Below are 18,666 nucleotides of genomic sequence, written 5' to 3'. Positions count from 1 at the left end.
CCTCCCATCCACACTGTTCTGTGGCGTATGTGTTACCCTCCCCCATCACCGCCGTACACACATAACAAACAAACGTGGGCCTGGAAAATGGCTGCCGAGCCTGAACAGCTGAGTTCTACCCCCTGAGACCCACAAGATGAAAAGGAAGAACCAGCTCCTGTACATAGTCCTCTACCTTCCACACACGAACGGTGACTCATGTGCTGCCCGATAAATAAATGAAAACAAAAATCAAGCCCACACAAACCAAAAAACCCTCCGACAACAGTGGGGAACCTGGAGCCAGGGCTGCACCAGCAAATCCTGCCCCAGACTTAAAGAACTTGAAGCCACAGCCCGGCAACTGTGCCCACTACCCAAGAGCAGGACAGATATGTTCCCACAGTACCACACTATCCTCTGAGGCTACCAAGGGTGCCCTGCCCCTTGGGAATTCAACCCCTGAAGGTTGGTTGGGATTGGGCCCCCGAGAAAGTTCAAAGCAGCCTGGAGAATGGTTCCCCCCCCCATCCCTGCAGAGGTGGTACTGGGGAGGGCTTGCCTACACCTGAAGAGCCAGTTAAGACAAAGCTCTGTTGACCCTCTGCTTAGAAATGTGGAGCCTCAGCCTGGCAGGGGTGGCACTTGCCTTTAATCTCAGCACTCAGAAGCCAGAGGCAGATGGGCTTCTGGGAGTTCGAGGCCAGCCTGGTCTACAGAGTGAGCTTTGGGGCAGCCAGGACTACACAGAGAAACCCTGTCCAAAAGAAAGAAACAGAAGGAAGGAAGGAGGGAGGGAGGGAGGGACGGAGGGACAGAGGGACGGAGGGAGGGACGGAGAGAGGAAGGTAGATGGTGTCTCTCTTCCTGAGTCTCCTGGGCCCTGACCATGGGCGGGGTACTTGTCTCATCTAGACTCATTGCATCATTTTGGGAAGTGGTCTGAGGGTGGAATTTTCCTCTGAGTCTTTTCCGGATACATGTTTTCTGCTCCTCAACCTTCTTCTCCCTGCCTGCCACCTTCTATCTTTCCTTAAGACAGAGCTCAAGCTGGCCTTGAACTCACTGTTTAGTCAAGAATAGCCTTGAACTTCTGATGCTCTTGTCTCTACCTCCTGAGTGCTGGGATGCCAATCCTGTACCACTGCCAACTCCCAAGCATGGCGCTGGGTCTGGCAGTCTGGTTTCCATGCTGGCCAAGCTCTATACCAACCCCACCCCACCCCCCTATTTATTGTCTTTTCCATCCCCATTTCTCTATTTTCCCCTGTCTTTAATCTGCTCTCTCTGCTGTCCCCACCCTCTCTTCCCCTCCCACCTGCTGTCTGTCATATCAAATGGGGTTTTATTGCCTTCTGCAGGGACAGCCCTGCCACCTGCCATAGAGCTGATGAGCTGCTGACAGTCTCTGGATGCTGTCATTTCACAAGTGCAGAGATATTAGGGACGCTTCCAGCTGACCCAGCCACTTCAGCTACCTCTTTTACTACACACCAAGCCAGAGAACAAAAGCATTTAGCTGGTATGGTGACACAAGTCTGTCATCCTGACATTTGGAAGGATGAGGGGGAAGCTTGCCATGAATACAAAGCCAGCCTGAGCTACAGAGTGAGGAACAAACCAGTCAGAGTCACCTTTCAAGACTAAAACAAACAAACAAACAAACAAACAAACAGCTGGGTGGTGGTGGAGGCGCTCACCTTTAGTCCCAGCACTCTTTGGGGAGGCAGAGGTAGGTGAATCTCTATGAGTTCAAAGCCCGCCTAGTCTTCATAGTCTAGGACCATACAGTAAGATGCTGTCTCACCAAAAAACAACAACAAAAGGGCCGGGATTTCAAGTGTGCACCACCATGTCTAGTTTTATGTGGTGCTAGGGATTGAACCCAGAACTTCACAAATGCTGGGCTACAGCACCAGCTCCAGTGGTAATATCATTTTCTTTCTTTTCATGCAAACACATAGACCATGGGCCAGTTCCGTGTCTCAGCAGGTAAGAGTGCTTGCCACACAAGCCTGAGACCATGAGTTTTGACTATGGAAACCCACTGTGTAAGGAAAGAACAGACTCCTAGACGATATCCTCTGACCTCTATGTGTTGCACATACATGTGCACACAATACTTTACCTATATACCTAATGTAGAATGATATTAAATAAAGTTAAAATAAATAGGCCACTCCAAGACTGGGCAGATGGCTCACAGTGGAGGGCACTGGCTGCTCTTATGGAGGACCCAGGTTCGATTCCCAGAACCCATATTCCAGGAGAGCCAACACCCTCCTCTGGCTTCTGTAGATACTGCATGCACTCATTATACCACCACACATGTGGGCTAAATATTCATACACATAAAGATAAATCTTAACAAATAAAGCACTCTACGTATCTTTTACCTTATAACAAAAACATAATGATATTGGTAGGTGTTTATTAGGTCATTACTATATGACAGATACCACACTGGCCATTGTGGAATCTACACAGGGGAATGAGGCACCATCCCAGTCTCAAAGATCTGACAGTCCTGTGACAGAGCCCAATATGCTCATCCTCAAATAACCATAAAGTCAAGGAACAACATTGGAAAAGAATACTTACTCCAGTCAAAGGGCTCATACGGTACCAGAACTGAACTTTGAGGAACAGATTTCATGCCAAACACATAGAGTTGAAAAAAGTGGGGGTTTCATCTAGACAAAAACCCAGAGGTTTTGAAAAGAAATGAAAGACGGAGTTGTAGGGGTTTGGGAGAGAGCAAACCTAGAAAGGTGCCAGGCACGGAGAACTAAGATTAACAATCGGCATAAAATCCTGGCTCTATCTCTCTCATTACCTCGAAGATTCTTCAACTGCGCAATGCAGATAAAACATTATTATCTCTCAGGGTCTCCACGGTTCTGTGGCTAAAAGCACTGACTGCTCTTTCAGAGAACCAGGGTTCAATTCCCAGCACCCACATGCTAGCGCACAACTGTCTATAACGCCAAGATCTGACACCCTCACACAGACATACATGCAGGCAAAACACCAATGCACGTAAAATAAAAATAAACAAACAAACAAATCCCAGATTGTCTCTCAGGTCCTTAGAAAAAGGAGTAATATGTTATTAATAACAATTCGGACAATTAAAAACCATGCATCGTTACCCTGAAGAGAACTTACCATAAATGGTCTTGGAGAGCGTAATGCAGTTGTGTGTTATTCTTGTGGCCTTGGAAAGATCAGTGTGAATGAAAGGGTAGCATTTTGCCATGTTGTAAAGTAAGACAAAAAATAAATCTTACCACTCAGTTACCAGTGAAAGGTAACCACATTATCAAATGAACCATTGCTTTATTGTAAAAGGGACTTTATAGTTTCACTTTGGAATACGGCCTCAGTTAACGGTGACAATGTTCAAGAATTTTTCCACATTTATCCAGAACCTTCTAAGACAGCTTCTTGTGATAAGGCTCATGACCCCAAAGGCAAGTTATGAAACTGTGCAGGCTGAGTGAAGAGGATCTGAGAAGTCACTCCCTCTCAATTGTGCCCCAAATGCCTCTCTGGAACATCATAGCAAAGAAAGCCCCCAGAATTCAATAGAAGTTGTCCTCTTTCTTCAAGTTCATTGAGAACAAGGAGAAACTCAATGCTCATTTCAGACTTCCACAAGCACCAGGCATGCATGTGCAGGTATATAATAAAAATAACTACTTGGGAGGCAGAGGCAGGCAGATTTCTGAGTTCGAGGCCAGCCTGGTCTACAAAGTGAGTTCCAGGACAGCCAGGGCCATACAGAGAAACCCTGTCTTAAAAAAATAAATAAATAAAAAATAAATTAAAAATAATTAAGTCTTTTTTAAAGGAGAGAAGGACAATATCTCTTTCCCACTTGTCTTTCTCCCCAGACTCTCCTGCATTTTGATGGTTTCTTGAGGGGATACACGGGGTGTGACTTAAGTCCTGAGACAAGTTTCTTCGGCCTATTCCATAGCAGAGCCTGCACCCTCGGGTCAGCCTCCGGAAACCCCTGTCAAGCTGGCAGCAAACATCTCAGCCCAGAATCACACTTTCACCCACCAGCTGTGCCAAAAGTGGGCGTGCATCCTGGAAACAGAGTAAAAATAGTATAGGGGACAGAGTGAGGTGATTCCAAAGAAATCTTAGGGACAAATAAAACGTCTTTATGGAGGAAAGGTTTGCTTCCATAGCCCAGGTCATCTAGGAAATGCAACAACTTCTCTAGTTGCCCATACCTGGGCTGCAGGAGATGATCCCCCCATGGAAGCCTTGTTGCTTTGAGTGCAAGAGGGAAAAGAGGGAAAGCCTTTGTTTCCCAGGGAGTCTTACTCTGTGTGTGTGTGTGTGTGTGTGTGTGTGTGTGTGTGTGTGTGTAAGAGGCTTAGGAAGGGAAATTGTTATTTCTTGGATCTGAGGTCCAAGAAGTGGTTCCCCCACCCCACCCCAGAAAGCCAAAGGAACCACCGCTTCGAGCCAACCTAGAAAGGAATAAAAGATGGGGTTTTGTTGGCTTCTTGTTTTTTTGGTTTTTTTTTTTNTGAGACAGGGTTTCTCTGTGTAGCCCTGGCTGTCCTGGAACTCACTCTGTAGACCAGGCTGGCCTCAAACTCAGAAATCCACCTGCCTCTGCCTCTGCTGGGATTAAGGGCGTGTGTTTGCTTCTTTGTGTGCGTTCACGCTGCTGCCCTGCATATGGAGGTCAGAGGACAACTTGTAGGAGTAGCTTCTCTCCTTCCACTCTGAGGATTGAACTCAGGTCATTAGACTTAGTGGCAAGCACCTCTACGCATGGTGGCATCTTGCTGGCCCTGACATTGGTTGTTCTCACCTGTTCACACGCCTGTGGGGTTCCCAACACTAAGTGTGTTTAGCTCTTCCAAGCCCCAAACCATGGGGCACCAATACACAGATGAAAGTTCAATTACGAAGTATTTTTTTCCCTTGCAGGCCAGTATCTGAGAAACTTAAGTAACTATAAGCTTGAGTTTGTGTTGTTTGTTGAAATACTGTATAGTGGGGAGAGGACACAGAAGGAAGTAAGCTTGACTGTTTAGATGGAGTGAGAAAGGTCAGGGAGGGGTCAGTGCCTCCACAAATCTCCAGGACAAAATGTTTTGTAGGTTTGAGCTGGCTAACACCTATGGTGCCAATACTCATGAAACTGAGGCAGGAGGATTGTTTTAAAGGCCAGCAGAGCCCACAGAGTTAGTGCCAGCCAGCCTAAAGCTACAGAGTGAAGTGGGAATGTTTGGTTTCTTTGGAGTCTCAGTTGTGTCATGTGATGTTTTCCTGGAAACTGTCTTAGGAGAGGATGTTTTGCTGAGAGCAGACATGTGGCGTTTTTCTGGAAGCTGCTTGGAAAGGGGGCATGGGATGTTCTGCTAGAGCAGATGCTTGAGAGAATACGTGATGTCTGGAAAGGGTGTAAGTATAACCCAACAGTGAATGATGCTCTGTGGTATTGGTTCACCTGGTCACTCTTTGCTGGTCTTGTTTGAGCTTTACTGATGTTGGTCCTCACTGAAGATGCTGTGTCATTGGTTCACCTTGCCTTCTTCACTGATCATCATTTGCTATGACTTTGTAGAGAGAAATGCACCAAAGAAAATTTCATGATATTCCAGCAGCTTCTGTGGACTCAGGCTGATTGGCAGAGCCTTGCGGCCTCTTCTAGATCAAACTTCCACTGCTGATTTGTGAATGGTGTTTGCAAATGGATGGAGCTACCTGCTGTTGATTCATGGGAACTATGCTGCTAATATCCTGACAATGGAGATTGGAGTTGCCCCAAAGAACTATTTCTAAACAGGTCTACATCCCCCTTTGCCCTATTAACCTTTCCTTTCTACTATCTCTAGTTGGTGGTGGGTTAGAAGGGAGGTTAAAGCATTTAAGAACCCTTATTAAAGTAGATTTTTAAAAAATCTAGGGGCTGGTGAGATGGCTCAGTGGGTAAGAGCACCCGACTGCTCTTCCAAAGGTCCGGAGTTCAAATCCCAGTCAACCACAGGGTGGCTCATAACCATCTGTAACAAGATCTTACGCCCTCTTCTGGAGTGTCTGAAGACAGCTACAGTGTACTTACATATAATAAATAAATAAATCTTAAAAAAAAAAAAAAATCTAAGCCACGGCTGGAGAGATGGCTCAGCGGTTAAGAGTACTGACTGCTCTTTCAGAGGTCCTGAGTTCAATTCCCAGCAACCACATGGTGGCTCACAACCATCTGTAATGGGGATCTGATGCCCTCTTCTGGTGTGTCTGAAGAGAGTGACAGTGTACTCACATATATAAAATATATAAATCTTAAATAAATCTATAGTAGGGCTAAATAGTGAATGCTCTCCTGGCTTTTGTAGGTTCTTGGTATAGTGCACAGTACCATTCCCCAGACAAAAAGAAAATCAAGGTGCTGGAGAGATGGCTCAGTGGTTAAAAGCACTTGTTGCTCTTGCAGAGAGGGCCAGCTTGATGCCCAGCACCTACATGGCGGTTCGCAGCCATTCATAACTCCAGTTTCAGGGACCTGGATGCCTTCTTTTGACCACTGTGGGCACCATGGTTCCACATGGTGCACAAACATGCAAGTAGGCAAAACACACATAAAACTGAAAAGTCAAAAATAAAAAAATATTAAAAAAAAAACCTTTATAGACTGGTTTTATATAACTGAATAAACTGTCTGAGTCCATGAAACTGGCTGAAAGCATTATGAAAAATCACCTTCTGTGGCAGCTATGCTAAATGCATGCTGGTCATTAAAACAGAAACCAAAACAGCACACTCCTTCAATCCCAGTACTTGGGAGTAGAGAGAGGTGGATCTCTGAGTTTGAAGCCAGCCTGGTCTACAGAACGAGTTCTATGACAGTCGGGGCTACACAGAGAAACCCTGTCTCAAATAAAAACAAACAAACAAACAAACAGAGAAAACCCAAACCAACAGAAATCAAAATACAAAACTTGGGGAGCATGTTGTGAGAAATGACCCTTTGGCTTCATCTCTCAGGGGGATCCCCAACACTGCCATGTCTAAGCAACCACTTACCCCACCACTACGTGTTTCCTTCAGATTTTGTGTGTATGTGTCATTATGATTTGTCATGTCTATACTGGCCAGCCAACGAGCCCCAGGGAATCACATGCACCCCTCAAACCACCACCCTACCCCACCCCACATCTCATCTTCTCCTATCCCCCCACCTACCCCCACCCCCCACCCCCATGCTGAGGTTACCTTGTGCCTGGCTTCTTTATGTGACTTCTAAGGGTCAGACTCAGGTCTTAACACTTACAAGGCAAGCACTTTACTGACTGAGCCAGCTCTCCCTCTCTGGGCCATTGTTTTGATGTAGCATCTCTTGTAGCCAAGCCCTGCACCCCTACCACCACCACCACCCCCAAAAATAGGGTTTCTCTGTGTAGCTCTGGCTGTCCTGGAACTTGCTCTGTACCAGGCTGGCTTTGAACTCATGAGATCCTCCTGCCTCTGCCACTCCAGTGCTGGGATTAAAGGTGTGTGCCACCACACCTGGCTGCCAAATCCCCTTTAACTCCTGGCCCTCCTGCTATACCTGTTAAGTGCCTCACCTCTAAGTTTTACTCCTAGGTTAAGTGCCAAGAATTGTAAGGCTCTGTACATTGTATTTCCTGTATCTGTCTGGTAGTGCCGGGATCAACCCAAACCTACTGATAATCTGGTGAAAAGGAGTCTCATTCTCTCTCTCCCTCCCCCTCCCCCTCCCTCTCCCCTTCCCCATCTCCCTCTTCCTCTCTCCCTCCCTGCCCCCCTCTCCCCCCTGGCCTCCTCCCCAACCCCCAATGTTCCCAGCTGGCCTCCTCCTTTCTCTTTCTGTCTGTCCCTGTCCCACATCCCTATCTAGACCCTTCTTGTGGTTGGTACCTCAGAGGGAATGCCTCAGCATGGGCCCGCTAAGGCACCCCCTCCCACTGCCTCATGCCACTGCATTATAAGACATATCAGCTCTACCACTGAACTACACCCCTGGTCCCAATAAGGTTAATTCTTGACCAGGCTACTTAGCCAATTTCCCTGAAGTATCTTTTACTTAGCCTGAATGACAAGAAGTTTACTAACAATTTAGGTATATTTGCCAAGAAGGTCTCTTGGAAGACCAGAAAAGGGTACAGAGCTTGTGGGATGGGAAAGCTCTTATGCCTACAAAATCTCCACACACTGTCTCCCCAAGTCTGTCGCTCATCCACTGCACATTTCCCAGGGCTGCACAGGAAAGAGTTTGAAACAAGAGCCAGTGGGTGAGTATAGGTTCTCTCACTTCCAACAAGAAGGAACTGCCTCCAACTCTTTGGCCCTCTATAAAATGGGCAGATTCTTTTCTTCTTGACGTACCCCGCTGTACCACACAATATAAAAGATGTGAATGTCCACAAGAACATTGGGGATACTTGGAAAGATAAAGGCCTGGCAGGAGATGTAGCTCAGTTGGCAGAATGCTTGCCTAGCTTGCACAAAGTTTGAGTCCCAATACCCAGTGAACTGTGCACCCTGACATATCCCAGACTTCACAGGTACAAACAGAAAGGACACGCGGCCACCAGCATCTGAGGCTATGAAGTGAGTCTGAGGTCACCTAAGATATATCAGAGGACATCAACCCACCAACTTGAAAGAAGGGCAAGGTTCAGTCTCAGGCCAGTCTGCAGAGCCAGCCCAAGGCATCAGATTAAATCTTCTAACTAAGCTACCTGCTAGGAGGTGTGTGGGGGTGGGGGCAGGGGTGGGGCCTGGGAATGAACCCAGTCTCTGAAGCTGCTTGAATCCGGGATGTGGCTGAAGATATAGGTCTGGGTTTTGTCCTGTTTTGTTCTTCCCTTGAGTATTAAAATGCCCTCTCTGTGTCCTAGAATCCCAGATGATGCTATGAAGCTGGAAATTAGCATTCCGTTCCAAATATACCGAGGCACATTTGCTTTCGGGGTTGAAATGATGGTTTTTAATAAGCTGGCTCCAGGCACCTGTCACCAGTAATGGAAATTTTTTGCCTGGGAATATAGATCGATTCTTGTTAAAAGACCATGAGGTAATAAATTCTCCACCACTCAACCGAGCTTCCCAATCAGGACTCGGGCGAACAAATCTCATCGTCTGGCACTAACCCATGACCACCCTGCCAACCCTGACCTCTGACCCCCAGTCAGCAGCCTCTTCGTTGCACTTGCCTTTTAGGGGAGCTTGGGAGGATTCACAGAGGCTTGGGTAGCAGACAACTGTGCCTAGGACTGGAACAGCAGAAGGAGACTAGAGCAGAGGGACCCCAGCTGAGTACTGTGATGTCCTGCTGTCAGCAAATCCAGAGGATGAGGAAGTCAAAATAAACTCATCACAGAAATCCAAGGCAATGTTATCAGCTCCTCTGGCCTGTGGAGGCTCCTAAATCTGGCATCCCTGGAAAACCAAGATTGGTGTATAGATGACCTGATTTTTACAAAACCACCTAGCTAGTGAGCTTAAATAATAGCTACTGTATAATGCAGACTTTCTCCAGTAATTGAGACAATTTAGGTACCGAAAGACATGCTCAAGAGTAGTCACAGGGCCAGTGAGGCGCTAGCAAGCACAGATAGATACACACGTGCGCATTAATGGTAATTTAAAAGTTTTCAAGACGAGAGTTTCTCTGTGTAGCTAGGGTTGTCCTGGAACATGCTCTGTATACAGAACAGGCTGGCTTTGAAGTCAGAAATCTACCTGTCTCTGCCTCCTGAGTGCTAGGACTAAAGGCATGTGCCACCACCACCATGGTGATTTCAAAAACAACAACAACAACAACAACAACAGTCAAAGCAAACCAATGTCAGTAGAAATCAGAATTGCTGACATCTCTGGAATACTATACTGGACAGAGGCAGGCAGCATGATTAGGGGCCAGGGAATGTTCTGGATTTTGTATTGAACTATTATGTGGATAAACACTCATATTCATGAGGCTCCACCTGTAAAATTAATGTGCACACACATGCTAGCTAGGGATACATGTTGGTACTGTGGGGTCGAGCCTAGATCCTCACACATGCTAAGCAAGCGCCCTCCCAGCAGAGCTGCCCCTACCAGCTCCATCTTTTTTTTTCTTTTCAACACGGAAAGCCATTTCTGATACCCTTTCTTATAAAATCTAAACACCTAAGTCTCTCTTCACCTTTAATGAAAATGGAGTGAGATAGCAACTTTAAATAATCACCCCTCCATATGTGAAGTGACTTTAATAGCCATTTACCTGTGCCACATGGGAAACATTTTCCCCCTCTTAGCACCACAAGAATTAAGCCTGTGTTTTGCCACAGGCATCTCTAACCACACGTGCCAACAAAGTAGTAGGCTCAGGCTTCAAGCTCTGCCCCAGTTGGCTTGCTCTGGGTCCTCATCATCCCTGGGATAGCATAAAGCACATGCTAAGTGGACCAGCTGTATCCCTTCGCTCTCTCCCTGAGGAGTGAACCAAAGGTCTCTGGCATGCCAGACAAGTTGCCTTCCGCTGGGCTAACTCTCCAGCCTGAACCAGAGCTCAGGTTCAGTAGTTCATTGTGTATTTGTTTATTAGATAAAACCACCACTTTTACTTTACATGGCAACAGTCAGCTGTCTGTAAATATTACAGTTCATCTTTATTCTATCCTACTTTTTAGCTTCCTCCACTTGCTAGGGCCCTCAAAGACACATTGGTGCAACCATCACAAGCAAAGTCCAGGTGGGAATGGGACGCTCACTTTTGTGGGTCCAGAACTCAGGAGGCTGAAGGGGGGAGGGGATTTATTTGGGGGCTGGGTTCAACTTCATGAGACCCTCTATTTCATTGGAGTGGGGCTGGGGAACTTCTCTACTTGACAAAGGTTAGCACTGAGGTGAGAAGGGAAAGCCAGTCTCTCAGTCTCTCTCTCTCTCTCTCTCTCTCTCTCTCTCTCTCTCTCTCTCTCTTCTTCTTCTTCTTCTTCTTCTTCTTCTTCCCTCTGCCTCCCTCTCCTCTTTTCCCCTCTCTACACTAACTGTCAAATATTTACTTCTGGTAAATATTTTGGTCTCTACAAAGCACAGATAACACCCTAGCAGGGGGTGAGCCATCTCGGTCGGATGATCTCCACCCCTTATTCACTTCCTCCTCCAACTTCCGGCATGGTCCTCTTCCTATGTAAACAGATCCAGGCTTTCAGAGCTCATTGAAAAGAACGGCGTTTTAAAACGCAAGGAGCAAAATGACAATCTCTCCGATGCCCCGCTTAATGAAATTTTGCCTCCAGGACACATACCTGCCACTGTGATCAAAACGTGGAGCATCTTCATGGAATATTTGAGAAAGCTTCCCTTTGCGATCTCCTGAGAAGAGCTGAAACTTTGTAACCTAATAACTTCAAAGCATTCTGTTCCAGTGGGATGCAACTCTCATCTTCCCACCAAATGTACTAAGAGAACTTTTTTTTTTAATGAATTAATTGTAAAATCCTAAGAGCTAGGTGGGGACTGGCAACATAGAAAGCGCCAGGCCAGCAGAGTGGATAGATCTCAAAGAGAAGGGGGGGGGGGAGGAAACAATCCAAATGCCCGCCAACTAAACTTAAACTAAGTTGCATTTTGGAGGGAATAAAACTAAGGGCCTTGAGCGAGCTATGGAGTACTCTTATTTCTGAGTTAGACACCCTAGAATTTTGGTTTTTTTTTTTTTTTCTGGCACATCTAGAGAATTAAATATTGCAAAATTATTAGAGCCAGGATTTTGAAACATATTTAGTGACACTGGGAAATGTTCCTAATTTAAAATTAAAGCTCAACATACACAAAGTTATAAAAAAAATCAATTTTGAAATACACCGTACACAGAATAAAGAGCAAGCAACAAAAACACATCAGAGATAAAAAAAACTTTGAAAACTTTGATGGAAGTTTATGGGATGGCAGCTTGTGAGATGGCAGCTTATGGTATGGACTTTGTTTTCTTTGTAGTATTTTATACTTCGGAAAGTATTGTCAAATATCAGAAGTACTTGTACAAGTCAAGTCAAATATCAGAAAATACTCGACTGCGCGAATATGAATATGTTGCTCTGTCAATCAAAAGGAAGAAGAGGCAGATCTGGAGAACAGGCTGGACCTAAATGCCCATTAAGAGAAACGGATTCCTTAAAGCCTGACAACTCTTTTCTTAATATCACAAATTTTAAAAGTACTAACTAGAAACTGCAATAACCTGGGAAACTGCTTATGGCCCAAGAAAGGCACGTTTTGAAAAGCAAGCTTGGATGCACAGCACCGAGAGTCAGGACCCAGGAACAGGAGACCAAAAACTAGCGAGTAATAGTGGGTCCAAATTTAAATCACTGGCAGACAGAAGGAACATGGGGATGTTTTATAAGAATTTTCCAACCCCGGTTTTCTATTTGTGTGGTGATGGGTGGATGGGAACTAGAGACTATGTCTTTATTTTTATTTTTGTACTTTGACTTATTTTTCCGGATTAAGAAAGTTGTGGAAATTTACTTCATTGTGTGTAATCCGAGTCTTCTGGGGATGCGTTTACAACATGATCCCCTTTTCCCTCTAAATCAGTTTTCACAGAAATATTTGTGCCCAACACTATAAACGCTTAACTTTGATAACCGTCTGGCACCCAACAAACACAAAACCAGTCAAGTGCCTAATTTAAGACACTTTTAAATGTATTTTTTTCCCCAATTGAACCACTTTGTTTCTCCTCGAATTGTGTCTCCTCCACAGCACGCGGCGGAGGTAAGCTGAGAATGGAGCAACAAATTGAAATTGAAAAGCTTTCTCGATCGCTTTCCCCCTTCAACACAATGTCACAATTAGGAGCTCCCCCCCTCCGCCCCCACCCACTTGGAATGAAACTACTGGCCTAATTTCTTCGAAAAGATAAAGGATGAAATGTGAACTTGACCGGAGAGTCTCTTCTCTCCGCACCTCCTCAACTCCCAAGGTCAAGACAAAGGGAGAGGGGATGGCTGAATTCTTTCCTGGGCCTGGAGGGCAGAAGATGAAAATAACCAGTTCTTTATTCTAAACAATCTTCGGTAAGTAACTGGGAGAAAGAGCATTCATAACATTATCCTGATAATTCTCTCAGGCCACTTCCCTTTTGCCAGTGAGAATCTGCCTCCTGGCAATTTTCTCCGGCCCTAAATGGAAGGGCCGGAAGCTTTGCAGGAGCTGACCAGATCTGGCTTCTCCTTGGCCTACCTCCGGGGTTTGTGGAGATGCTCCTGGAAGAGATTCCTGGGCCGGATCCCACCCGGGCAGAATCCCACTCGTCCCACCTCAGGCCCGCAGGCTAGCCGGGCTCTCCCTGACTGCAGCTCGCCCGGGGCCACCTTCTACCCCGCATTCTACGGCCAGCAAACACCCCCCACATCCCGCCGTGGGCACCCGCTCTCCTCGGGCTTCCAGGATCGGGAATTCCTAAAACAAAAATGAACGCAACCAAACAAAACAACCACAGTTACTACCAGCTTCTACGGCCCGCTCGCCAGTCCCCGGCCTCGGCTCTCAGCAGATCTCTGGGAAAGACTCACTTTTCCCGGGTCCCCCGGCTGCAGTGGCCGAGGTTCCCCTGCGGGAGGCGGGACCGTTGCCGGAGCTTCTACATCCAGGTCCCGAGTCGAAGATCGAGCACCCGCGGGGTTTGGTGGTCGCTCCGCGGGCAGCGGGGAACTTTCAGGCTGCAACAAGGGTAGCGAGGACGGAGCAGCAGGGTGACCCGCCTCTGAGCGCTAGCTGGAGCTGTTAATCCTTTGTTATTTATGCACGTGTTTATCTTGATGGTGAGAAAAGATACTGGGGGCCTGACTGCTTAACCCAAGGTAAACTCCGGGGTATGGAGAGTGCTCGAGAACGAAAACGCTAGTCACGCGGAGCCTAAGGCATCGGCCTCATTTGCTCTAAGGCCTCACGACAGGTTTTTTTTACACGCCGACCTCGTTCGTTCTCCCGGAAGACAAGGACCACAAATTCCTTTAATAAAGCAACGCCTGATTTAGAAAGGCCAGGTCTCTGGCGCTCCAGGTCCTTCCAGAGCCCCCTCCGCCCCTTTCCCCTCCACCCGCTTGGCCCTCTCGTCACACTCCCGAAGGGCTAAAGGAATGTTTACAACCAGACTCAAGTTCAATGACAAAACCCTGCTTGGAGGGGGAAGGGGGGCGAACTTCACCCATTGCACCAGACAAAGGCTGGCGCAGGTCTCTGACAGGGAGTTGGTGTGTGTGTGTGTGTGTGTGTGTGTGTGTGTGTGTGTGTGTGTGTGTGTGTGTGTGTGCTAGGCTGGACTCGCCTAGAGTAGGACAACTAAGGGCCCTGGGGTGGGTCTGAACTCCCCTACCCTCTGTCAGAAGCCTTAGGATTGCTATGCAGGTGCCTGCCTGAGTGGAGTAGAGGTGGTCAGAGTCTGTAAGGGCCACAGTGTTTCCAGGCCCCTGTGAGATTACCCCCACCCCCACCCCTGTCCAGAGAGGGAAGTTCACACTAGTCTCTCACTGGGTCCTATAGTTTCTTACTTCTTCTCCTGGGTTTTCCGCATATTTCCTCCAGTTTTCGATATTCTGAACATCTTTCCAGGCCCTCCTGGACCAGGGCCTCTCTGGGAGAAGCCTCTCTTGATGGCAGTGTGTGTGCCTCCCTCCTGTTTCTCCATTTGTCCTGACTACTAATAGTTGGTAAATATGTCCCTCTACCTCACAGTACAGAAAACATAGAATGTAGTCCTCAGCACCAAGAAGGGGGGGGGGTGCTGACCTAAGAGCTGACAGGAATCTAATCTAAATTAGGGGAAGGCATTGTGTCCCCCAGGTCTCTTCTGACTTCCACCTCCAGTGGGAACTGGATGCACTAGGTACTTGAAATGAAAACTTAGTTGAACTAAATGATCACATGTGTTTTATTTACCCCGTTTTCAAGCTCAGACAAATCTGCCCAGTGAGGCAAGGGCTAGGGTGTTTGTAAAGCACCTGCCTTCTGTGATCTGAATAGAGAGTTCCAGAAGGAAGCAGGTGTTTGTCACTGCCAAGGGAGAAGTTGGTTAGGGGGTAGGAAAGAGACTGGATTCCTATTCTGTCATCTGGTAAAGACCTGGAACTTAGAAGTTAAGATAAGTCCCCTTTGGGGACCAAGATTCTACCATTATGATACGAACAAAGCGACTGGCACCATTGTGTCCATTTCTTTATAAAGTAATGAGTTCAGGGTGGGGGGCAATAGCTCCGAGGGACACTAGAAAAGGTGCCAGTTTGGGCGAAGTTGGGTATTTGCTAAATGTCTGCAGCTGAACTTACCCACCCAAAGGTCAAGGTGACCAATCCCATGATGCTTCATGATGCTCCCGTACAGAAAGGGTTCAACACTGCTGTGATGGGACCCCTTCCAGTGTCTCCTTGGAAGCTACCACGGGAACTTCTGAGAAGGCATTGAGGAGAGGAAGGGAGCCAGAGGCCCTGTGGGTAGCTGCAACACCCTGCCTGGCATTGTGTTAATATCTTGTCACCTAGTAAATCATTATCCTCGTTGGATCTCGTCTAGCTTTCAACACAGGTACAAAACATTTTAAATAAAGATGAGAACATTAACAATATTTTTTTCTTGCCACAATTCCATCTGGTCAAAGACAAACTTAAAGCCACACGCCCAGGGTACCAGCCTCTCCCTAGCCCAAACCAAAAATGTCCCGCGTACTTCGAAGCATTTTCTTTGTCATTTTTGGCTCAAACGAAGTCTCTTCAAAGGCCATCAAGATGCCCCTGACAGTTACCTCTGAGAGAACCTTTGAGGCCTTTCCTCTTATTTCAGAGACTTCCAGTGTCCCTCAGTGCTTGAGCGACATTCCTGCAAGGGCTTCTAGAGGCAGATTCCCAAGTTGGTGCATAAGAAACGCTCGGGTTACAGAAAACTGTGTTATGTTAGTTTAGAGTTTTAAAGAGAAACTCTTGCAAGCAGTAAAACAAAAAGGGTAGGATGAATAACGCTCTTGATCGGTCTGCAGAGGTGGAGATGGGGATCCAGTTGCTTCTAGACCCTGAATTCTCCAAGCATCTGCCCAAAGATTTCAGCCTCCTCTCTAGAGTCCCACAGCTAGAAGAGGAACCCAAGAACCTAACTCTGGGGCGAGGCAGAATCCCTGCACAATCAGTGGCCCACCACTTCTGAGGCTAGAGAGAGGGTTGGAGAATCTACTCTGCTCGTAGACCCAGGTCTGGGGATATTTTGGGCAGCGGCTCCCAGAAGGTCTCCCGGTAGTTCCGGTAGTAAATGCAGCCACCAGCCCCAGCTTGGCCTCCTCCTTTCTCAAGGCCAGAGATGTGCGCCTTTCCCTTCTACCCCGCCCCATATTCCCCCCTCTCTCCCCATAAAGAATTCAGCATTTAGTAGAGTGGGGGTGGGGGAGTGGAGACCACCAGCCTGGATCTTCAAGTTCAATGGCAAAGTCCCTGACCCCCACAGACTGGGCGCCCACAGTTGTTGCTTTCCTCTTCCCGTAATTCTGGGGGCTACTGCATTCCTTTGCTGCCCCTCTTGTTTCAGGGGCAATTAGGGGAGGCTAAGGGTAATGGTGGCATTCTTTCTTTCATGGTCTCGGACCACTCCGTGCCCTTCCCCCATCCCCCATAACTAGTAGTCGTGAAAGGAAGGCAGACTGGCATCTGTTCCCCATTGGATGTTTTAAATCTCTCTTCCAGCTCCGACCAGAGCCGGGAGGAGGGACGGTGCCCCGCGCTTGGGCTGGAGGAGGAGGTGGGCGGCTCCTGAGTTTCCCCTTCGTCTACCCAGAGATAGAATGTTCAGGTGGGTGAGCTTGTGGTATAAATGCCTTTCAAAACCACTGAAACCTCTTCCCTTCGTCTCTTCCACCGCAGCCACCCGGGCGCTTTATGGCAGTCGACGGTAACAAGTTCATTTATTTAATTCGAGATTGTAGCTCTGGGGTTTCTATTAGATGGGATGGGGATGGGGCGCGGTTTTCCCGAAAGAAACCTAATTAAAGTGCAGCGCTTAGAACCTTGAATGGGGGGGGGGAGGGGAGCTGGGAACCGACTCTGCGTTGGGGGAGGGGAACCGGCAACCCTTCCGAGCTGGAGGAGGAGCCTGCATGCTAGAGTTGCCTTTGAGCAATCCCCAGTAGTACAATGCTCAGAAGAGGTAAAATACATTTTCATTCCGCTGCAAACCTACCAGCGTTCTCCTACCTCCCCAACCCCCGGAAGTGTTTGCCTGCGTTAGCAAAAGGCCGGAACTTGAAAGCCTGGGGGTCACCCTTCGCTTTGCTGTGGCTGGGACCTAGATTCAAAAGAGCTTCCGGAAATCCTGTCCACACACTTGCCACAATCCACTCATTGGACCTCTAGAGGCCTAATACAGTCCACCTGCTTAGTCGTTAAGAGTGATATAGGCACTAGGGTGTAGACACTCTACAAAGGGTGTCTTTGTTAAAAACAAACAAACAAACATTCGAATCCAATTTCGTTACTGGCTAAAACTCTGAGCTGGAAGAACTGAAATGGGTCGGTGGGAAGGGAAGGGTATACAGAAAGGCTCAGAGTAAAATATACCTTTTTTTTTTTCTTGGTTTTTCGAGACAGGGTTTCTCTGTATAGCCCTGGCTGTCCTGGAACTCACTTTGTAGGCCAGGCTGGCCTCAAACTCAGAAATCTGCCTAAAGGCATGCGCCACCACACCTGGCTAAAATTATATCTTATTAATAAAAAAGCTCGCCAATTACTTTTCAGAACAGATGTGTGTCCCCGGAATTGTTTATCCTTTGATAGTATTGTCTGAAATTGTCAATTTTAAGAAAGGAAGAAAGAAAGAAAGAGGTCCAGGTATCTCTTACTGAAAAGGAAATCGCAGCAGGTGAGTCAGGGTAGCCACGGGCATTTTGTTGTATTTTATACAAAAAGAAGTAAGGTGGTTGGGTCGGTGGTGGCTGTGAATAATTTGCTTCGCAAAATGCATATGGGAAAAGAGTTCCCTAAAATTGCTTAATACAAAATGAAATAATAATAAAAAAAAAACTTGCTTCATTTAGGTTCCATACAAGGAAAGGAAAGGAAAAAAAAGTAGAAAACCCGCCGTGCGTGGTTCTGCTTAGGAAGATTAATTTATTATTCCGGTGGAACCAAGAGATGGATAGAAGGCAGCGGGCACCTGCGGCCTTGCTCTCCAGCCCTTATTGCCTGCTTCTTCTTCGCCCTTCCTGCCCTCCTCCGGGGCTTATCCAGGCTAGACTGGTACATCCGCTGGAATTCCTGGCGCCTTCGAGTCCTGGAGCTTTCATATTCCCAGAACCTTCGGAACCTGAAGGCCGGGAGGTCCCAGGCTGCTGCAAGCTCGAAGCTGGGGTGGGGGGGTCGGGGGGGGGGCGAGTAATGGATGGAAGCCTTGGGCGGCTAGCTGGTTTCCTGAAATGGCAAATGTCTACCGGAAGGGGGAGCGCTTGTCTTCTTAATAGTTCAAAATGTTGGTGGCAGAATAAATCTGTAAGACCCCCAAATCTTTTGTCTGTTCTGAAATTCGTACCAACGAAAAGTAGAGGAACCGTAGAATTTTAAGCCCTTTAGAGAAGACTGATAAGTGTAGAGCCTGGGAGTCCAGAACTTTCACCTGCCCAGGCCTCTCTCTACTTGGGCCATCTGTTCATTGAAATGACACAGT

Source organism: Mus pahari, chromosome 14 (genome assembly GCF_900095145.1).
Source record: "Mus pahari chromosome 14, PAHARI_EIJ_v1.1, whole genome shotgun sequence".
Lineage (NCBI taxonomy): Eukaryota > Metazoa > Chordata > Mammalia > Rodentia > Muridae > Mus > Mus pahari.
The sequence above is the reverse complement of the archived record's forward strand: the minus strand, read 5'-3'. Positions refer to the sequence as shown.